The 21,250-nt window shown below is 50.4% G+C and overlaps 1 protein-coding gene across 14 annotated transcripts in view; it reads left to right on the top strand.

Annotated features, from left to right (window-relative positions):
• Window positions 1-21,250, top strand: part of ZNF536 (zinc finger protein 536) — a 437,882-nt gene that overhangs the window by 176,682 nt on the left and 239,950 nt on the right. The gene's annotated exons all lie outside the window — the stretch shown is intronic.

Genomic DNA, 21,250 nt, shown 5'->3' with positions numbered 1-21,250 from the left:
CCAGAGAAGACACTCAAGGGCCGAAACACCCCCCAAGAAGATGGCCCAATCACCGCTCGAATGCCTTGGTGGGCCCCGCAAGACCAACTTTCCTGCCCCCTGATCCACGGTGCGCTCAGATATCCTTAACCCGTTCTTTCCGTGAGGCTCCTGGGGAGGCATATTAAACTCGAGTTATTTCCAATTTCGTCTAAGGTGTCTCTATCCAATGCCGTGTCTTCAAAGTCTGCAGCGTGGGATTCAAAATCTCTGAGCATCATCAAAGTCTTAGGAAAATATATTACTAGGAAGTAGAGCCGCTACTCGTGTGTTAATTACAACAAGGCCGGCTGCCGCACAGATAATCTCCAGCGTCGGAAGCATCAGCTCAGGCAATATCAGGAAAAACAAAATCTTTCTTAAAAACATCCTAAATTCTCATTTGCACCCTTTGAGGAGAAAGTACAATTCATTGTGAAGCTAAATCCCATCTATTTAGTTGTTCTTAGGAAGATTTCGCTGATATTTGAAATGTTCCTCTCTTGAAAAAGAAAAACAAGGTAGATTTTCAGGAGCCAGTCTCAGAACTGCTGTGCTATTTTCAGAGGCTTTATCTTTCAGAGAGAACCCTGTGGATAACCCACCGGGGCCAGGTTCTGAATGGAGGGAGAACTTGACCATGCTCAATACAAGCGTGTCGATTATATGTGTTTGTCTTTTGGTTGGTTTCACTGTTTTTCCTTTACTTGCATTCGAAGTTGGGTGTTTTGCAACAGACGGAGTCTTCTCTCCTGTGAACTCGGAGGGGAGCAGAGGCTTCTTATCACCCACCCCTCAGGCAATGAGACCCTCGGAGAAGGACAGTGGAGGCCAGCAGCCGGCCTGGCCTCGGGGGCTCAGAGGGGTGAGGGCTCCTGGTCCTCTGGGGAAAATGAAGCAGGCCATTGACCCAAACAGCATCCTGTGGGCTTTGGAGGGGATAAAGGTCAGAGACAGGTGGGGGGAGGACCCAAGAGGCAGAGAAGGGAGGAGTCAGTGTATTTTCAAATTAAGGCTTTCCATTAATGGGGTGGAAAGGTCAATGAATTCCTATTTATTCAGAACTTTTTTCCCCGATGTTTTATTTATTTTTGAGAGAGAGAGAAAGAGAGAGTGTGAGCAGGGCTGGGGCAGAGACAAGAGGAGGGGACAAAGGATCCGAAGGGGGCTCTGTGCTGACGGCAAGAGAGCCCAATGAGGGGCTCAAACTCACGAGCCGTGAGATCATGACCTGAGCCAAAGTCGGACTTAGCCGACTGAACCACCCAGAGGCCCCTGTTCAGAACTTCTTAAGGAGATCCTTACCCACCCTGATCTGAAGGTCCTCACTGATAAAGGAGGGGTTGCTTTGACCAGGGAGAGGCCGGCTACTGGGGTATCCCCTAGCCCCCCCACACGAAATAACCAGGGTCACAGGGTGAGAGACCTTCCCTGCCTCAGGCGCATGCCCCAGATCTCCGGGAGGAAGTCCCACTGGCTGGTGTGCGCAGTGCCCCGTACCTTTGCCAGCCTCCCTCTATAAGAGAGAGCAGGCCTCAGGCGGAACCTGCTGCAGGCAGCAATATTCAGCCAGAATTTAATAGCACTGTTCTCATTTTATTTATTTTTATAATTACCTTTAATTTAGAGCAAGTGATACAAATTTCCATTTAGGGTAATGATACAGTTTCCTTTTAAATGCATTAAAGTAAAAAATAGTGAATTAATTAAAAAAATATTAGCAGGGGTACACAAACATGGCAAAAACGTGGGGGTAGTTTATTGCAGCGAAGCTCCCTGGCAAAAAAGCATCAGGCAGGTGGGGTGTGGATGCCTGCAATTGGGAACACGGGCCCGTAAGGCCCTTTTGCACTATTTTCGGTTTCCTTATGTTCTGAGACAGGTCGAGGGGACGCTGAGCTACTGGAGAGTTTAGGATTGGGGGAAGCAGAGCTCTGCGGAAAAACCCCTGAAGACAGGGCACACGGACCTTGGAGGTTTAAAATGGATTCTAGCCTCAGGAAAGGGCGCCAGAAGGATCCCCAGATAGGGTCACCTTTCTCCTCATTAGGACTGTTAGTTTTTTTAGAAAGGACGCAGGCCACCTGGCAAACCCCAGGGCCTCACTGCCCGAGCAAAAGTTTACCAGATGTGAAGCAGTGTTATGATGGATTCTGATTTTTTTCTTCCCCCCTCACGTTTCTCTGAATTCTCCTGACACCTCCTTGCAAAAGTGTATCCTTTGGGGATGCTGTCTGTGCTCTTTCTTCTCTCAGGTTTGCTATCACACCACGACTCTGCTCCTTTCTAGAGGAGACCAGTGCAGGGCTTATCTCCACGGTCCTCACGGCACCTAACGCATTGGGGATGCCCGTGCGCTCCTTTCACCCACACGCCCATCCATGTAAACATCTGCCCATCCCCCCGTCCACCCATCCCTCCACCATTCATCCCTCCACCCACACATCTATCCAACTGTCCGTCCATCCATCCCTCCCCATACCTGTCCACACGCCTACATCTATTCATCCATCCATCCATCCATCCACACGTTCATTAACCATGCGTTCTACCCACTTAACACTTATTAGCAGTATTCTGTATATTTCATTACAAAAAAGTTAAACAAAAGTCTTCTGGGTTCCCTCAGCGCTCAGGTGGGCGTCAGGGATGTAGCAGTAACAGTAGGAGACATCGTCACTGCCCTTGCTGAGTTTGTGGCTAATGGGGAGGCAGAAATTGAACCAGTGGCTCTTCTGTGCCAGGTTACATGAATGAACGAGTGAATGCGTGTATCTGTCCATCCCTTTTCTCTGGCCCTGCTGGGCACGGGGGCCCCGTGGTGTCCAGGGAGGCTGCGGGTGAGCAAGCCGTTTCGTAGATGAGAGGTTGCCCATGCCGATGTCTGGCCAGCCTGGCTTCTCGAGTGAGAGGGCAGGCGCGGCAGGTCTCGATCCTTCCCCTGCCACCGAGGGCCTGCCCAGCCTGTGCGAAGGGCATGCAAGGGCAGGGCTCCCGCCCTGGGGCTCCCGGGGGAGCGAGGCCGGCAGCCCCAGCAGCTGCGTCAGGCAGAACAGGGGGCAGGGGAGTGGTCACAGCACAGGGCACAGCCAGAGGATGGGGGGGGGGGCAGGTGTGTGGGCAGACAAGCAGTAACCCGACTGGGATGTAGGGGAGGCCAGGCACAGGTGGTTTCAGGCCCTCAGCCAGGGTGAGTGTAGCCTCTGCAAGACGAGACACGGGTCTGGATGGCATTCCCTGCCCCGTCTCATGTGCTTTGCGGGGGACCTGGGCTGTCTCCTTGCTTGCTGTGAGTACACATGGAAGGCAGGGGGGATGGCTCCTGGGGGTCACCAGCCCAGGGACGTGTTTCCTCTGGGCCACAGGGGTGGCTGGAGACGAGGCCTGCCACAGCTCGTTTTCATTCTCCCTATTGAATATTCCCCCTGCTCCGGGTACCCTATTTCCAGCCCCCTGGGTCAGGATGCCCTGTGACTCCCCCACTCCCCAAGGTGCACAGAGCAGGGTTAGCGCTCAGTCCCTCCGGGGCCCTCCGGACAATGAAGAGGAGGCTGGGAGTCCCTGTAGTGCCGGGCGGACAGAGCAGAGGGAATGGTGGACAGAGCAGGGAGCTACATGCTTTGTGGACCATGAAGCCCATGCAACGTTGAACACTCCGGGCCTTCACTTTCCTTCATCAGCCAGTAGACAACTGTATTGAGTGCAGCTAATAGCTGAGCACGCAGGGGCCTGAGTGTGAGTAATAGGGCCTCGGGGAGGGGTGTCTAGGGAAGCCGGGGGACATCCGCAGCAAAGTGACATTTGGCTGTAGATCTGAAGGAGAAGCTACTCGAGGCGGGGAAGGGGAGGGGAGGGTTGGTACAGAAGGAACAGCATGTGCACAGTCTCTTTGCTGAGAAGGAGCCTATTAAATCCACACAAACCTGCTGAAGACTTCTGGACTATTACGACTAAACTTTCATAAAACCTCTTTTCCTTGAAGCAAACGAGAGAAGCCTTGTGGGAAAGACCCGATGGTGGAATCCCAGATCCCTTGGCAAATGGCAAGGAGACAGCTGGGCAGGGTGAGAAATCCATCCTCGCTGCCCATTATGGAGTGCTTATTCTGCGTCCAGGGCACACAGGAGAAGGCTCAGCCTTCCTTTTCCACCTCACACCAGACACTTCTGTAAGAGCCAAGGCAGAGCATGGCTCGGCACCCTGGGGCGTGCATGGTGTGGCTGGCCTGGATTCGGATGAGATCGGTGGAAGAGAACAAAGATGGGAAGGAGTTGGCATGATCATCAGGCAGGCAGGAGGCTGGATGGGCAGAGGAGAAGCTGAAAGGCGCAGGGGGTGTCTGGAAGGGAGGCTGTGGTCTTTTATCAGCCAAGACTCCTTTGGTTTCAAGTGACAGGGAATCCAACCCAAACCAGCTTAAAGCCCTGGGAGATGGTGTTGGCTCATGTAATTGCAAAGTATTTAAATGGTTCAGCTTCAGGTGCCATTTGATCCAGGAGCTCAGATTATGTCCCTGAGTAGCTGACTTCTCTCCTCTGTCTCCTCGGTACTGGCCTCATCCCAGCATGTGACAGCCCCACCCCCAGCAGCTTCCAAATCTCGGTAGCAAAATGGCTGCCAAAGCTCCAGACCTCACTGGAGAGTGTCTAAAGCGTCTGTAGCCCACTGGCAAGCCCTAACCCTCACTCTCATTGGCTTGAATTAAGTCCCGTGATGATCCTTGAACTTAGCACCAAGGCCAAGGGGTGGGATATTCTGATTGGCTCAAATGGACTTCGCTGTTGGGGTCTGGGGGTTGTCTACAGCCTACCCAAGCCCCAGGACTGAGGAGGAAGAGGGCGATTCCCCTGTGCATGGACCCCCTGTGGGTCTATGGTGGGGCTGGGTGGAGGGAAATTAATGTCTGCTCAAACCTCTGCAGTTGGTACAAGAGTCTGGATCTGGTAAACTTGGCTCCCCAAGGGTGTATGCAGCAAACCATACCTGTGAGTACACCGGAAATCCCAGATCCTGCTACCCGTCCTGAGCTCTGGTGGGGTGGTGTTTTCGGGGACCCCTTTCCCAGACAGCCGGCTGGCTTCAACACCAGGCTCCCTTCCAGCAGAGGAGTGGGGGGTCAGGGGCTGGCAACACACCCCAGCTGGGTGTGGCCGTGGGGGCCTCCCCAGAGGTGGTCTACCTTGACAAGATCTTTGTGAGACTCCAGGGAGCTACAAACAGGTAATGCTTGGCTTCCTCGGCCCTGTGTTATGAAAAGCTTGAGTTACAAACGCTCCGGCTATTAAAAACCTGCTACTGACCAAGGGCAATAAAATATCTGCTGTTTATGAGTAATTAGCCACTTCTGGAAAAGAGCTCTATCCCTTTAAATTTATGGGGTGCCTTGATTTATGCATTTCATGGGGGGATGTCATGTTACATCACATCAACCTGATGTAATTTGATGCAAATCAAACACATGAATGAGCGAATGAAAACATTCTTTCCTTCCTCCTGAAGTGGATTTCTTCTAATTGGGGGGCCTTTTTGGCCCCTACCCCGTCTTTCCTCTTCTTGGTTGCTTTGTTAGGAAAGAATTGGGAGAATCTTTGTCTTGAATTTCTTTCATCCTGATGCCCTGGCTGCAGCCTCTGACTACCCTGCCGGTGATTCCTGGGAGGATTTCACATCCCTGAGGGTGGTGGAGACTCAGACCTCAACAGCTGGTTCACAGGCTTTACGCCCCGCACTGGGCTCTACAGGAGGCTGGGGAGGTTCCCGGCTAACAGGCGCTACCTGATTTTGAGGACCCTAAGGCTGGTTAGCACACACAGGACATGATGCAATCAAGACTCCAGGGGCACCTGGGTGGCTCAGTCTGTTGAGTGTCTGACTTCGGCTCAGGTCCTGATCTCACGGCTCGTGAGTTCGAGCCCCACGTCCGGCTCTGTGTTGACAGCTCAGAGCCTGTAGTCTGTGTCGGATTCTGTGTCCCTCTCTCTCTCTCTGCCCCTCCCTTGCTCCTGCTGTCTCTCTTTCTCTCTAGAATAAATAAAACATTAAAAAAAAAAACACGCTAATTTTATGTTGTCTGATTGAAGAAAGAGTTATGGGGAACAAAAGAAACTGGTGAGTTTGGGGTCCAGTAGAGGAAGATAGATTATTGAAGCTTTTTTGTAATGGCTGGTCCCCGTGTGGCTACTGAGTGAGTAGAGGCAACAATTTGTTGGTTGGACCATCTGTCTTTGTATTTGTGCATTATTTCTTCTTTTATCCACTCACCCATCCATTCAGCCAGCCAGCGAGCATTTATTTAGCACCTACTAAATTTTTTTTAATTAAAAAAAATTTTTTTTAATGTTTATTTATTTTTGAGAAAGAGACAGAACGTGAGCCAGGGAGAGGCAGAGAGAGAGGGAGACACAGAATCCAAAGCAGGCTCCGGGCTCTGACAGAGCCCGACATGGGGCTTGAGCTCACGAACCATGAGATCATGACCTGAGCCGCAATTGGAAGCTTGACTGACTGAGCCACCCAGGCGCCCCAGTGCCTACTAAATTTTTTGAGTGCTTAAGAGGTAACCAAGGAACACAGACACATACCTACTAATCAGCTATGTAACCTTAGAAGGGTCATCATGTATCTGCTGACTTCAGTATACCTATCTATAAAATGGGCACATCAGACTAAGCAGCCAGGAGCTAGGGGACCTCTGAGGGTGCTCCCAGCTTTGCCACCCTACCATTGTCACCTGCGCCTTCCTTCCCTCAAGTAACATCCTTGTGCAAAGAGAGAAGTTGTGCACAGATCTCATTCATGGGATGGAGAAGTTCTCCTCAAGCAGCTGAGAATGTGGAGGAATGTGGGGAGAAGTGAGATTGGGTGGGGGGTGGGGGGTAGGAGTGGCCATTTGAGGAAGTCTTTGGCATGAACTCTTCTAGTTAGTTGTGTCACAGGGAAATCAATGACGTTTGTTCTTTGTCTCTCGTACCTACATGGAGACAGCCTGTGGGTGCAGAAGGAGCAAGCAGAAACAGGCTGGCCTTAGGCCTGGGGACATCGCCCCCCTGGTAAGCCAGGCTAGTTGGCCGGGTCTAGCTGTGTTCCATGGTGCACAACCTTCTGCCCCAGAGATTAGCTTCCTTGGTAGAACTTCAGAAGCTTTCTAAGAGAAAGCAGAAAGCATGAACCGCGTCTTTGAACACCAGAGTTCTCTCTGTTCCTTTAGTCTCTAGCATAGATGTGGAAAGAGCTTTCTAGAGTGTTCACCTTCCTGGCCTGGCTTCCTCAAAGCAGCAGTCAGTGGTGTTCGGGAAGCCTGCACGGTAGCTCTGGGTACCTGACTTTGGAAGGGAAGCCGTGGTTGGAACAAGGCCACGTTACCTCTCCCGTGTTCCACTTTGGGTGTGCCAGGCTTCCGGGGAGGATGTGGGGTTCTCACAAGGTCTGGGTGTAATCTTCCGTGGAATTATTTTAAAATGGGACCTCGCTATTGTTTTGAGTCTTTCTGCTGTCTAGTCGGGAGTGACATTTCTATGGTCATTAGCCAGTTCCATTTTTTTCTGTGAATTGTCTGTTCACGTGCCTTGTGTCCAGGTTTCATGTGGGGGTGTTCAGCTCTTCCTCATTAACTGCAAACACTTTTAAAAATAAAGACAGTGAGGTTATGAACCCCTTGGCTGCCACATAGGCCTTGGGAGTGTTTGACTTCCAGGAGGCTTTCGAGTGGGACTGACCAGGACTGGGCAGGCAGGCTGAAAGCCCAGCAGTGATGGCCGGCGGATGGTCACTGTGGTCGTAGAAGAAGTGCCAGGTGCAGAAACCTTTCCAGAGTAAACACCTTCCATAAATTACCTCATTATTGCTCTCCTGTCACAGATGCATAACTGAGGAGGTGCCACCTTGGAGCTTCTGGGCCATCAGTTCTTCTGGAGAAGACACAGTCCACCTCTGGCGGCAGCCGCCATTTTTCATTGGTCACACGGAGTCCCAGGAAAGAGGGACGCCAAAGAGTGGCTGCCCTGCTGTTGGCCACTGTCACTTCTAGCTGCCGTTTGCAGCTTGTGTAGCTCAGACCTCTGCACCAAACTGTTCACGTTGAAGCATACCCCCACGGCTTCTGGAAAGCCTCTCCTTAGGAAATACCTCCTGTCCAGGTATCCTCTTGAGGCGAGGGTGGGGAAGACATCTTGTCATGCTCATGACGATAAAGTATAGCTTGTTGGGGCCAGGGTGGACCGACCACACGCTGATGGCCCCGGACCAGCCCACAAATGGCGTGTCCTCCCTTGTAAGAAGAGAAACATTAATTGCTTCATTTTTAATGTTTCCCCCGGTGTCCAGCAGCGGTGAAGTTCAACTCCAGCCGTTCTCTGTGATTGGTGAGGGTTCAGGAGCAGGGCTTGGCCGGGAAGCCCCTTCCCTGTCAGGTGGGCCACAGAAGCATAAATCAGGATGCAGGAGGAGAGACCGAGTAGCTGAGGGTAGCGATCAGCCTGGCCAGCCTGCTTGGGTTTACAGACCGGAAACCATGACTCAGAGAGGGGCTGGGGCATCCGAGGCCATACAGCTGTCTGGTCTGGGGTGCCGGTTGGTTGGTTCCAGGGCAGGCTGTAGAGCAACCCGTGGGGGAGGATGCAGGCCCACCTGGGGTCGATGTAGGGGGGCAGCCAGTGTTCTGGGATGCCCAGCCCGGTTGCTGTTCCAGGCACCAGCCACATGGCACCATCACAGAGAGAGGGCATTCTGTGCTACATCGCTTGGTCCCCCATTCCTGCCCGTGTGCAAGGACCTGGATCTTGGAGCGATGGGATCCGGGGTTGGGAGGGAGGTATCAGCAGAGGTTCAGAGAGGAGCAAGCCCAAGGAAGAGAATGGCAGTGTCACCCTGGCAACAGACCCATCCCCAAAGGCCTCGTCCGTGCTGACACTCGGAGACGGATGGACAAGGTGGGGTGGTTGCCCTCAAAGCTGCCGGTCCCCTGACCCTTTGTGCGTAAATGGTGTTCTAGTGTTATCGTGATCTCTGGGCTGATGGTGCAGCCACGTCTGCCCTTTGGATGGTGAGGTCTGGCCAGGTGGGACGTTTCCGACTGTTTCCTCCAAAGAGCCTGGCATGGTACGTGGCACACAGGGGATTGTCAGGAAATGCTGAATGAATGGATGGATGAACGGATGTTTGCTTGGGCAAGTGTGAGTATCTTGAAGGAAGCAGAGGAGTCAAAGGAGTGAGGGGTGTGTAAAGGGCAGGTAGAAGGGCTTAGGAATCACTCAGCCAGAATTCGGAAGTTCGCGTTACGGGCAAAACATTGGGTTGGGGTTAGATATGGGTCTCTGGAGGCCCCAGACCGCGGCGTAGGGTGGTGAGACAGGGACCCAGATCATCCATCATGAGATGGAGTGGAATTAGCCCTTCACGGCGACTACGAAGTGTGGGGGATTGGGAGCGGCACGGATGGGGTGACATTTGACATCAGGCTCTATGGGGCAAACTTCTCCCCTGGCTTGTGCCTTGAGGGGCAGAGAGCAGGGTCTGCCCTGGTGCCTCAGGAGTGACCTGTGGTCTGAATCTTTCTACCCCGAGTGTCCCCTCTCTCCCCAAGGATAGATGCTGTGCACTGGGCCTGCACGCTTTGTTGCTTGGTCTGTTCGTTCATTTATTCATTCATTTCCACATTCAGCCATTTATCCATTTGCTTGCACCTTTCTTCATTCATTCAGCAAATGTTTATTGAACACATCCCCTGGGCCCAGCTCAGTGCCAGTGCTGGGGACACACCACAGAAGCCAATGGGCATGGCCTCCATGCACAGGGACCTTCTAGGCAAGTATACAAACAGACCCAACCCCAGTATTGAAAGCCATCGTGAGGGGGCAAGATGGACAGACAGGAGGGTTCCTGGCCCTGGGTATCAAGGAGGGCCTCCTGGACGAGGTGGCATTTAATCTTCACCAGATGACAAGGCATAGGGAGTAAGTGGGGATGGCAGGGAGAGTGTCCCAGACAGAGGGAATGATATGCACAGAGGGCACCAAGCGCCCTCATCTGTTCCCTGAAAGTAGAGGGTCCTCTTTCCAAACACTAATAGGCTTAAACACGATGAGCCACAGGGTTCTCCCTCCTTACGCACATGTGAGCTGGGAAGTCTGTCTTCGCTCGCCCTTCTTTCCTAACCGTGCTTGGAGACTCCATCTCTGTCCCTGGAGTCCATCTGCGTGAAGTAGCAACACCCACTGCTGGGACAGCAGCTCCCGGCAGCCCCGTGTCTGTGAGCTTGGCCGACCTGCAGCCTGGCCCCACGTCAGACGCCACGGCTGCCGTGGTCAGGAGCTGGTGGCCTAGTCTTCCCTCCCCTCCCGAGAGTCTGGCCCAGCAGAGGGCCAGGCTAGGCCAGCCTGGTGACCCGCACAGGAACGGGAGCTGCGGAACCGGGGACCCCAAGAGCCAAAAGAGACTGAAGCCCCAGCCCGGCCCTGGCCGGGCTCTGTCCGTTGGCCCGTGCCTGGCAGTTGCAGGCAACAGCGACTCCCCGGGTGTGCCTGGATTTTTTTTGCTCGGTAATGATTGTGTGTACTTAGGAGATGATGTGTATCTGAGCTTATGTCTTCGACAGGTGCCCCTGTGAACGAATCTCCGTGGGCCGACTTCTATGAATATTTCACAATCAGGCCCTCTTTGATCACTCTTGCATATGTGCATTCTACATTATATTTAGTTTTGCACCGAATCAAATCTGAGGCTTCTGTGAAATGAAAATAAAGTGTTCGACACGATATCCTAGCTCAGAAGTGCTCAGAGGTAAAATGGCTTTCATCAGGGGTGAAGGGGCGGTGAGGGGTAGCTGGGTGCCTGCCCCGCATTTGCTGCTGCCCCTCTGGGAGCGAGGGGCAGCCGGGAATCCTGTGGGTGCTGGGTCCCCCCGTTTTGTTCTAGGGCAACGGCTGCGTGCTGAGCCTGAGCAGGGAGCCAAGGCGGGTTAATAGGGGATTAAATACCTAACTTCCTGCCATGGCGAAGTCTGTTTAAAAAGAGAAAGAAAGCCAGTGAGAGAGAAATAATCAATGCACTTCATGACAACTGCTGGTATCTTTTTCAGTTTTGCGATATTTTAAAGGTGGATTCATTAAAAGCCCATATATATATATATAGTTTTTGTCGCTTCCCCTGACGGGGTGGACACAGTTCAGATAAATCAATTACAGCAAATTAGGGGGCCATTTCCTTCCCAAATCATCCCATCTGGGAACAAAGGAAGCTCCACTTGATGGCCTGCATTCTGGGGGGAGAGGCCTGGGTTGTGCATTCTTATGATATTCTGGGCTACCTCCCTTGCCTGCACTGTGATCATCAGAAGCTTAAAGGACCAGTTTTTGGTGGCACTCGGTCCTCCAGATGCTACAGACAAGGGTCATTGGACCCCTCCGCAGAGGAGGAGAAGAAACGTGACTTCCTTATTTACGTGCATTGAGGTGCATTATGAACATGTCCTATCTGTTCCAGAGAAATTGCACGGGAACCCTGGGGACTGCATATCATCTCTAGCCTGGGGCAGATCCGGGAAGGCTTCTTGGAATAGGCAATGCCTGGATGGAGCATGAAGGATGAATTTGGGCTGCCGCATTTGGAGAGGTGGGGGTGGAATGCCAGGAGATTTGAGGGTGGCCTTTCTTTCTTTCACTTTTTTGCTGTTACAAAGAAGAGGGGAAATTGATGTCTTCTCCAAACTCTGAGCAGCCTTTTCTCTCAGGCACAGGGAGCCCTCCCTGACCACGATGAGGACTTTAGCCCTCAGATGTTTGGTTTGTGGTTCAGGAGTTTATTTTCACCCTCTCTTTTCCCCCCATCTCCTCTGACCCAAAGTACTAGAAAACTACTAATGTGGTGCAGTGGTAGTTGAGACGTCTGTGTTATACTATGACTCTGGCAGGAGCTTCCCCAGTGTTGCCCCACATGTAAGCTCCACACTCCACAGACTGGCATTCAGGTCTGCACCTGGCCCTCCCCTTCCACCCCATCCTCCATCGTCCCCCAAGAACATTCCATGCTCACTCCCCATTTTGCACATTCTGTTCCCTCTGTCCTACATGCCCTTTCACCTTTCTGTGCCTAGCGACCTCTTCCAGCCTCAGGCAAGGACTGACCTCTTCCCAGTTGTTATCCTCACTGGTTTCCCTTCCCTTGTCCCCACTGCCCATCCCTGCCTGAGCCCAGCCTCGCAGCATGTTGGAGATTTCCCCCTTTCAGCACTTCTGTCCAGTGGGTCTCTCTCCCCTTCCCTGAGTCAACTTTCAAAGGCAATGATCTGGTCTTGCTTGTAGCTGCCCCACTTCTCGCCCCATATAAGCAGTGAGAGATGTTGCTGAATGAGGAGTCCCACTTGACGATGCACAGTAAAGTTGGCAATGAATGGGGTTTTATTAATCGTGTTTACAGGCCTTGGTTGTGCCTTGGTTGTGTTCTTTGCCTCTCAGTATTTATTCTACTCCCAGATTAAAGACCTTTCTAGATCTGAAAGCCTGGGCTAAAGCCATGGTTGGCACCTGAGAAAGGTTCCTGTACAGCCTTTTACAAGTCATGTGCCGTGTTGTCTCTCCCACAATCCCATTTGCCTTCTCAAAACCCTACGAAGTGTGCAGGTCGGTCGATATCAGCTCATTTTGGAGACGAAGAAGCTGAGACTCGGGAGGGTAACCAAGGTCCAACAACTGTGGAAGAGCTACATTTGGATGTATGCTCATAGCACTTCAGGTACCATTCTCTTTCCACTGCTCCAGTCAGGTTGGGGGAATAACCCACCTGACCCAGGGCAGGGGAACGTGGAATAATATATCCATCTTATGAATGTGAAGACAATAATATAATATAAATAAATATTTGTGTGACACCCTCCCCCACTGGTGAGTAAGAGACTTGCCACATTTCTGTATCCACAGTGCCTTTCCCCACCTTCTCCCCACCCCCACCCACACTAGCCCCCTGTGTTGCTTTCTCTGGAATGTACTGCATGTTTCCATTTCCTGGCACACATGTTTGTGAAGACTCTGGCTCCTTAGCCTCCTTTAAGCTTTCCCTGAAATGTGGTTTCCTTTGTTTCTGCACATTTTAAAAATGAAGGAGCTGGCATCTGTCAGCATTCAGCCCAGCAAGACTAACATGGTGTGGGCATCAGAAGCCAGCCTTCCCACCCGCATGTCTTGCTTGAACTCTAGAGTCAGGCTCCCCAGTTGTGTGACCTTCTTGGACTTAAGTTTTCTGAGCCTCAGTTTCTTCTTTTTAGTGTGGGAATAGTTCACTACCTACCATTCTAAGGTTGTGTGAGGCTAAACGAGAGAATGATTGTGAAGTACCTAGCACAGTGTTGGCACGTGGTATTGTGTTGAGGAGGAGGACGATGATGAGAAGGAGGAGGGTGAGAAGAATGCTGTTGCTGATGTAGATGATGATGGTGGTGATGGCTACAATGAAGATGGTGGCAGTGGTGGTGATGGTGAAGGTGCTAATGGTGACTACGATAGTGATGGTGAAGTGATAGTGATGGCTATGATAAAAATGATGATGGTGTTGATGATGGTGGAGGAGATGATAACAGTGGTGATGATGGTGATGGTGAAGATGAAAACAGTGGCGACGGTGGTGGTGAAGGTGATGATGATGTGATGACTCTGGTGACAATGGTGAACATGATGGTGACGGCCATGGTGAAGATGACAGTGGTGACGATGGTGATGATGAAGCTGATGACAGCGGTAACAGTGGTGACAACAGTGAAAGTGATGATGGTGATGGCTATAATGAGGATGATGAGAGTGGTGATGATGTTGATGAAGGTAATGACAAATGATGACAGTGGTGACGATGGTGATGGTGGAGGTGATGCCGCTGCTGATGACAGTGGTGATGTTGCTGGTGAAGGTGATGATGGTGGCAGTGAAGATGAAGACGATGGTGACAATGGTGGTGGTGGTGATGACGGTGATGGTGATGATGATGACAGTGGTGACAATGGTGATGATGATGGTCATGATGATGGTGGTGACGGTGATGATGGTGAAGATGATGATGGTGATGATGACAGTGGTGACATTGGTGGTGGTGATGGTGATGATGGTGATGATGACAGTGGTGACAATGGTGATGATGATGGTCATGATGATGGTGGTGACGGTGATGATGGTGAAGATGATGATGGTGATGATGACAGTGGTGACATTGGTGGTGGTGATGGTGATGATGGTGATGATGACAGTGGTGACAATGGTGATGATGATGGTCATGATGATGGTGGTGACAGTGATGATGGTGAAGATGATGATGGTGATGATGACAGTGGTGACATTGGTGGTGGTGATGGTGATGATGGTGATGACAATGGTGATGATGATGGTCATGATGATGGTGGTGACGGTGATGATGGTGAAGATGATGGTGATGATGACGGTGGTGACATTGGTGGTGGTGATGGTGATGATGGTGATGATGACAGTGGTGACAATGGTGATGATGATGGTCATGATGATGGTGGTGACGGTGATGATGGTGAAGATGATGATGGTGATGATGACAATGGTGATGATGGTGATGGTGAAGATGAAGACAGTTGTGACAATGATGAAGGGGATGGTGGTGGTGATGATGAGAGTGGTGATGTCATCGGTGGTAAAGGTGACGATGATGGTGATGATGACAGTTGTGATGATGGTAGTGGTGAAGATGAAGACTATGGTGACAATAGTGAAGGTGATGGTGATGATGACAGTGGTTACGGTGGTGGTGAAGGTGATGGTGGTGGTGATGATGAAAATGGTGATGATGAAAAGGAAGGTAATGACGGTAATATGATAACAGTTATTTGTTTTTTGTGTTATTTTTTGAGAGCTTGTTCTGCCTGATGCATCCATGGTCTTAACAATCACCACACATGAGGTTGTTGGAGTTCCATCCCAGCATCTGTTTGCCTGGGTTCATGTGCCGTGGGCAGATGGAGAGCCAGGAACTCAGACCAGAAGTCTTTTCTACCCTGAAAAGATGACCAGGAGCACGCTTTGTGGGTGTTTTCCTTTCCCGTCTGACATGCTCATGACCTGTCTTCAATTCTGGGCTACAGTTTCAACCCAGATTCCAAAAGCCAAGATGCTTTTGCCCTTGAGAATTTTGAAATCATCCAAAGTCTTCAAAAAGAGGATACTTTTTATTCCAGTTTCTTCTTCTAAGTCCTCCAACCGCCATCCCCCAGTACGAAACTGGCTGGGGCTCCATGGGGCTGTGTGCAAAGCTGGTCCAGTGGGGTCCTGCTCACCTTCCAATGCCATGAGGGCCCTGACTTTGGCCAATGTTCCATCCACAAGGGGAGGTTGTGGCGTTCAAACATACTCTCCAGCTTGACTCTCCTGGTCACACAGTCGCCATACTCCACAGCTCTATTTGCATATCGTATTTTCATTAATAAATTAAATAAGGATTTAACTATTTCTGGCCCTGTCTCATAGCATTGTCTACACATCAGTCAGAATGGAACAGGTCACCCGAACTGCCCTCCTGTTTATCTATTAATCATCTGGCAAATAAACCACTCAGTATCCTGCCCACCTCAGTAATGTTTGTGATGTAATTTGTTTGGATGCCCAAATGTCACCAGCGTTGATTGTAAGAGATGAAAAAATGTACTTGCTCAGCATAGCAAGCTCTAGGCCAAAATGTAAGCATGAAATCTCTGGTTTATTTTTGTAATAATGTTTACAGCTGTTTAATGACCCTGAAAAGGTTCAGTAGTCTGGTGTTCTGTATTTTCAGAACAGGAGTGTATTATGCTTATAACAACCTTGGTTAAGCAGTTTGAGCTACAACAATTGGAAAATAGTATTTAATAAGAAGCCATTGCATTCTAGGTGAAGTCGTCTTAATTACTGCTTACCCTAGGTGTAAGAAAGCAAGGTGGGTTGTTGGGGAAGGGGCAGAAGGTCATCTGAGCCCCCCCAGAAAGGGGGTCCACCTAATACCAGAACTGCATGCTGTGAGGCCCACAGTGGTGTTTGGGGCCCTTGCTGGGAACCCACATCCCTCCCCTGCCCAGCAGTTGGGAGCGGTAGGACTCCTGTACGTTTTCCGAGGCAGCACTTTTACCCACATTGATAAAAAAGGGAATATTTAGTTGTGCTTGGCTAGACAACAATATTTGATTTTTAAAAACCCAGTTGAAATGGTTATTTTGAAAGTCATTTCATTTCCCAACTATTCTTTTTCATGGTATAAGGATAAAACTCGTTCATGCAACTTACTGGCAAGATCTATATTTTTTGGACTATTCATAAGATTACTTTCTTTTTTCTGTGCTAGCAAAATGAAACTGTGTTTTTGTGTAAAATTTATTTAGACTCGTAGCAGCTGGCATTTCTGGTGTCCTGATAGTTTTAAATTTCATTTTGAGTGAAAGATACAATTAGGTTCTCTATTGGAAGAGTTAAGTGAAAACTTTTGTCATTGATATCACAGGAAATAGTTTTGAAGGCAGAAATACAAAATCAAAATAACCATTAGCACCATCAAAGGCAGCTGAATGGCTCACTGTACCTGCAATGATGGGAATGATGAGACAGAATTATTTTGATAATCTGTGCACCCAATGGCAGGTTTCCTGTGCTGCGAATACCCTTGTATGAAATATAAAATTGCACAGCTCAAGAAGAAAACCTCTAGCCTTCAGAAGCTTTCAACTGGGGCCTTGCCTGTGCTCAGATGTGAGGCCCAGACATTTCCACGCTGTGGTGAGGAATGCCATGGTGGCTGGGGCTCACGTGCATGCCTGCGTCTTCGTCAATATTGACAGTTGTCTTGAGGACCAGCAGTGCCCCACCATGACCCTGGGGATCAGGAAAGATCAGGACTCAGTGGAATGTTGGAGTGTTTCCATGTTGGAGGGGTGGCGTACCAGATTCAGCAGTTTACAGTGGCCTCTAACTGTCCAGCCTTGACTGCCTTTCCACAGTTAGGTAAATTACGTATGCAATGGTTCCTTCCATCAGTCAACTAGGGTTTATTGATCTTCTTCCTGATATGCCTTGGGCTGGGCCCTGAGCTGAAGGCCAGGGGCAAGCTATTCTCAGTGTTCAGTAGTTTGTTTACTTGTTTTTAATTGTGCTGAGTGTTTTCCCACATTGGTGGGAGGGGCAGGCAAGTTACTGTGTAGGTTCCTTAGAAGGTCCCAGCTCCCCACTTGCCTTAAGCCCAGGATTGTGGCCAACCCTGCACTGGCTACTGGCTTCTTCAGTGGGTTCCTCGGCTGCTGGATTGTGGGATAATGAGTCCAGAGCTGGGGCCAGGGTGAGAAGGATGGGTTGGGCACATAGGATAAAACACTCCCTGGAATTCGTGACCATGCAGGGGCAGTGCTGCGTGTGGATGTTCATGTGCCCGAGTTATCAGGACAGAGGGAGTATCCTGTGGCAGGAGGCCCTGCCAGGGACACTGACAGCCATTCACTGCAGGGCCTGTGAGGGAGCAGTATGGTTCCAAAGGGAAGGCACTCTCCCTATGCTTGCTCCCTGAGGGCTGGGGAAAAGGAGTAATGACTGCCTTCTTCCACCTGAATGGTGAGACCCTCCAGGCAACCTCACCTCCCTGGGCCCTGTGAGCTCTTAGGGCTGCAGTAGGATCCAATCCCTTAACAGTAGGATAAATGATCCCTGAGTTTCCCAAGATATGCATCTGTATAAGTTTCTAGAGTGATACTACTAGGGAATCCCTGCCTCTCCCCCAACGTAGACTTACTCGTGCACGCACATGTATCCATGCGTGCGCGCACACACGCACCCCTCTATGCCAAAGCGGCCGTGGTTACCCCTTTCCTTAAACCTTCAGTACAGTCTCTCTGGGGCATTTTCATTGCTTCCCGTCAATTGGTAACCTTGCTGATGCTGACCCCCTGGGTCCCAGAGACCCTTGAGGGCAGGTACTAGAAGGCCCCTGGCAAGTATTGACTGAATGACTGACATAAGGGGTAAATGAATTCTGGAAGGGTGAAGTGTCAAGGCTGGAGAAATTGGGGCCGACCCAGGTTTTGTGCGTCCCAGGCCGGGCCTGAGGCCAGCTCATCCTGCCTCGGCTGCTTTGGCCCAGGGACAGCACACCAATTACCCCGTGCTCTTTCCAAGAACTCACGCTCCCCTTTCTTGCTCTGAGTCTGGCGGCTGGCATGGGTTTACGACTGACCCATCGCAGTGCCTACACCTGCTCACAGAATCATGGGGTGCTGGGTCTCACCGAACATTCTGGGATAATTGTCTGGTGACGTCCTACCTCACAGTGGGGCTCTGTGCATGTTTTGCCTGGGCTCATTCAAGGGCCTGTGCGTGAGCTGTAATTCTCAGAGTGTCTCCTCGGGTTCTGGCCAGCTCTCCTCAAATTCTGAGTTCTCCCATGGGTCCCATGATGGGTAGTCCAGTTCTGAAGGGGGTTGGCTGCTCAGTGGTGGCCCAGGCCTGGGATCGTCACCATGGGCATATATAATGAAAGATCTAGTGGTGGGGGTGGCTCTCCCTTGGTGGCTTCTGGACCCCCAGGTTCTGGGTTAGCTAGAGACCCTTCCAACTCTGACAAAGTCTGATAGTAGATAGTAGATGTTGGTGGACTTGTGTAAGCTGAGTTGGGGTCACACAAGGCTGGGAGGAGAGTGGTTCTACAGGGCTAGCCTTCTTTCATGGGCTATGTTCATAGGGTCTCTTCATTCATTCATCCATTCGAGTCAGAAAATGCTGAACATACAATGGGCTAGCTGTGACCTGGGCCTTGAGGCTTCATGTGAGCAAGACAGACACGATCGTGCCCTCATGGAAAAGAAGCACACTAATAAAAGGGTCAACAACAAAATGTCGCCCTAGTGGTAAGTGCTGTAAAGAAGGAAATAAGGTGATGGGTAGAGAGAGGCTGAAGACGAGCGCCTATGACAAGAGGGGCTTGGGAGTCTTTGTGAGAAGGGGCTATGTGAGTTGAGACCTGCCAACTGTACCTTTGCACATTCTAGACCATTGTTCCCACCGCCCCCCCCCCCCGCCCCCCACCAGCTGAGGCTTCAGCAAAGGCACCTGAAGTCCAGTTCCTTAAAAAAGATTTGTTGACTGAAAAAAAAGTTATTTAACATAATTAAAGCATTCCATATCCAAACCTAAGTTGAAAACTCCCTATATTCATTATTTGACAAATTGAGCTCTTACTTACCCAGCGTGAATGAGGGTGGGGGATGGTCTTCAACCTGCTGCCCCTCACCCAACCTGATTTGCAGTCTCGCTGTATTGCACATTCAGCCTCCCCTGCCTCCTGCTGAATTGGCGTCAGCTCATCAGCAGCAACCTGAAAATAGCCTGTCTTTCTGGATTCATGTCTTCTGAGAAGGCCAACTGGGCAGCTTTGGAAGTGGGCCAGCCATGTTGGCTTTGGACTTTCCAAACTTCCCCAGAGCTGTTGGGTGGAATTCTGAGCACTCCCAAGTGGCCTCAGGGTCATGATCTGTGTTTGCTTAGGAGAGGAGCCAGCACAGCTGGATGGAGCTTGAAGGTAGAGAAGGGGCTTTGGACAAGGCCCTGGGGGCTGTTAGAGTCCCTGCCTGGGATCTTCCAGGCACCAGTCCTGCTCTAGCAACTTCTGCACACTGGACCTACTCCTCCCCGCTGGTCAGTGGTTGCCATGAGCACTGGGGTTGGCCATTCTTGTCTACTGGGGCGTCTTACGTGCCAAGGACAGGGACTGGGGTACAGTGGGAACTCGGCAGGGTTGGTGAATGAAAGCAAAGCTCTCCAGGAGATATTAGTCCTTTCTGACCCATCTCCAAAATGGACTTTTTTATTTGTTGGTTGGTTTTTTAATTTGAGTGTAGACAGCCCACCAGAGGCAAAAAGGAAAGATGGCGAGTTGGTAGCCTTCTTTTCCTACAAGTGATCAGGTTCCTGTATGTGTGTGTAAGTGTGTGCAGGTGTTCATGTCATGGACACAGTCAGCCCTGTACCATGGCTGCTGTGTTTCTCCCTCTTGCAAATAAACATTCATGTCTTTTCTTCCCTTCCCTTGCAAGATGGACTCACAGCCCCTGTCCTCTTGCCAAGGAAGCCAGGTCTCCCGTTGGAGACCCCCCACGCCACGCATAGTCTGCCTGGCGGGAGGCCCAGGAGGCAGCAGACCCCCTCCTCCCCGCCCCAGGGCTGAATGTGCTTCCTCCACAGTTGAACTCTGTCCCCACCAGTCCCCCTAGGGAATTGCTTGGCCCAGGAATCCATCCTGGCTGGGGTTAAGCGCGGCCCCTGGACCACCTGGCTGGCCAACACATGTAAACATTGGGATACAAAGAAGAGAGATGTGCAAAAACTGTTCCAATGGCAGGAAGCGAATTTGGACTCCTTCAGGTGGAAGGCAGATCTGGAAATAGAAGGACCCAGGCGTAGGTTCACTGCCTTTCAAAGCTGAGCTCCTCACCTGCTGTGATGTGGAGGGAGCCGTTCCTTCTACCCCAGTCCCAAGCAGAGTGGCCTTAGCGGTTCTGCACAGTCTGGGAAGGGGGCAGAGAGGAGCGTTAAAGGCAATTATGGAGACCAGCTTTGAGTGTTAGTGTTTAACAAACAGCTTTGAGTTCTAATTTTCTGCAAAACACATACTGCAGGTACAATTTGTACTCATTACTGTATACTGGGAAAGTTATTAAAAACACTCAAACTTGGTTGAGACTTCCTATGGTATCATCCCTGGATTTTAATTGGTTTTTATCTAGTTCTATAAAGGATCTCTTTAAACCCAATCACAGTCCCTGCCTGGGATATCATGCCAGTGGAAGGACAGAGAGAGCCCAGTAAATGGTGTAAGTCTTCACCCCTATCCAAAAATGAATAGTCTGGACGATCCACTACGATTCCGTCACCAGATAATTTATACTTCTTTTGATGGGCACAGTTACCAAATGACAAAATAACAGTGTTTCGTAACATAAGGGTTAAATCTTAATCTCTGAGGTTTGCAAAGCCGCTACTCGCAGTCTCCTTAAAATTTAATATACCTCGTTAATGCTTCCTTGCAAACACTGAAGGATTTTTATGATTATAATCATGTGTTACAGCACCTAGTACTGTTTCTAAGCAGCATACTAATCAGCTTAATGAGATATTACTGCACTTTTTGTTGACTAAAGCAAAATCCCTTTTATTGTTCTAAAGCCTGTCCTTTACTTTATTTTTTCCCAAAACATTATCTTGTTTTATTATGTACCAGTAAATATCAT

Source organism: Neofelis nebulosa, chromosome 17 (genome assembly GCF_028018385.1).
Source record: "Neofelis nebulosa isolate mNeoNeb1 chromosome 17, mNeoNeb1.pri, whole genome shotgun sequence".
Classification (NCBI taxonomy): Eukaryota; Metazoa; Chordata; class Mammalia; order Carnivora; family Felidae; genus Neofelis; species Neofelis nebulosa.
The sequence above is the reverse complement of the archived record's forward strand: the minus strand, read 5'-3'. Positions and strand labels throughout refer to the sequence as shown.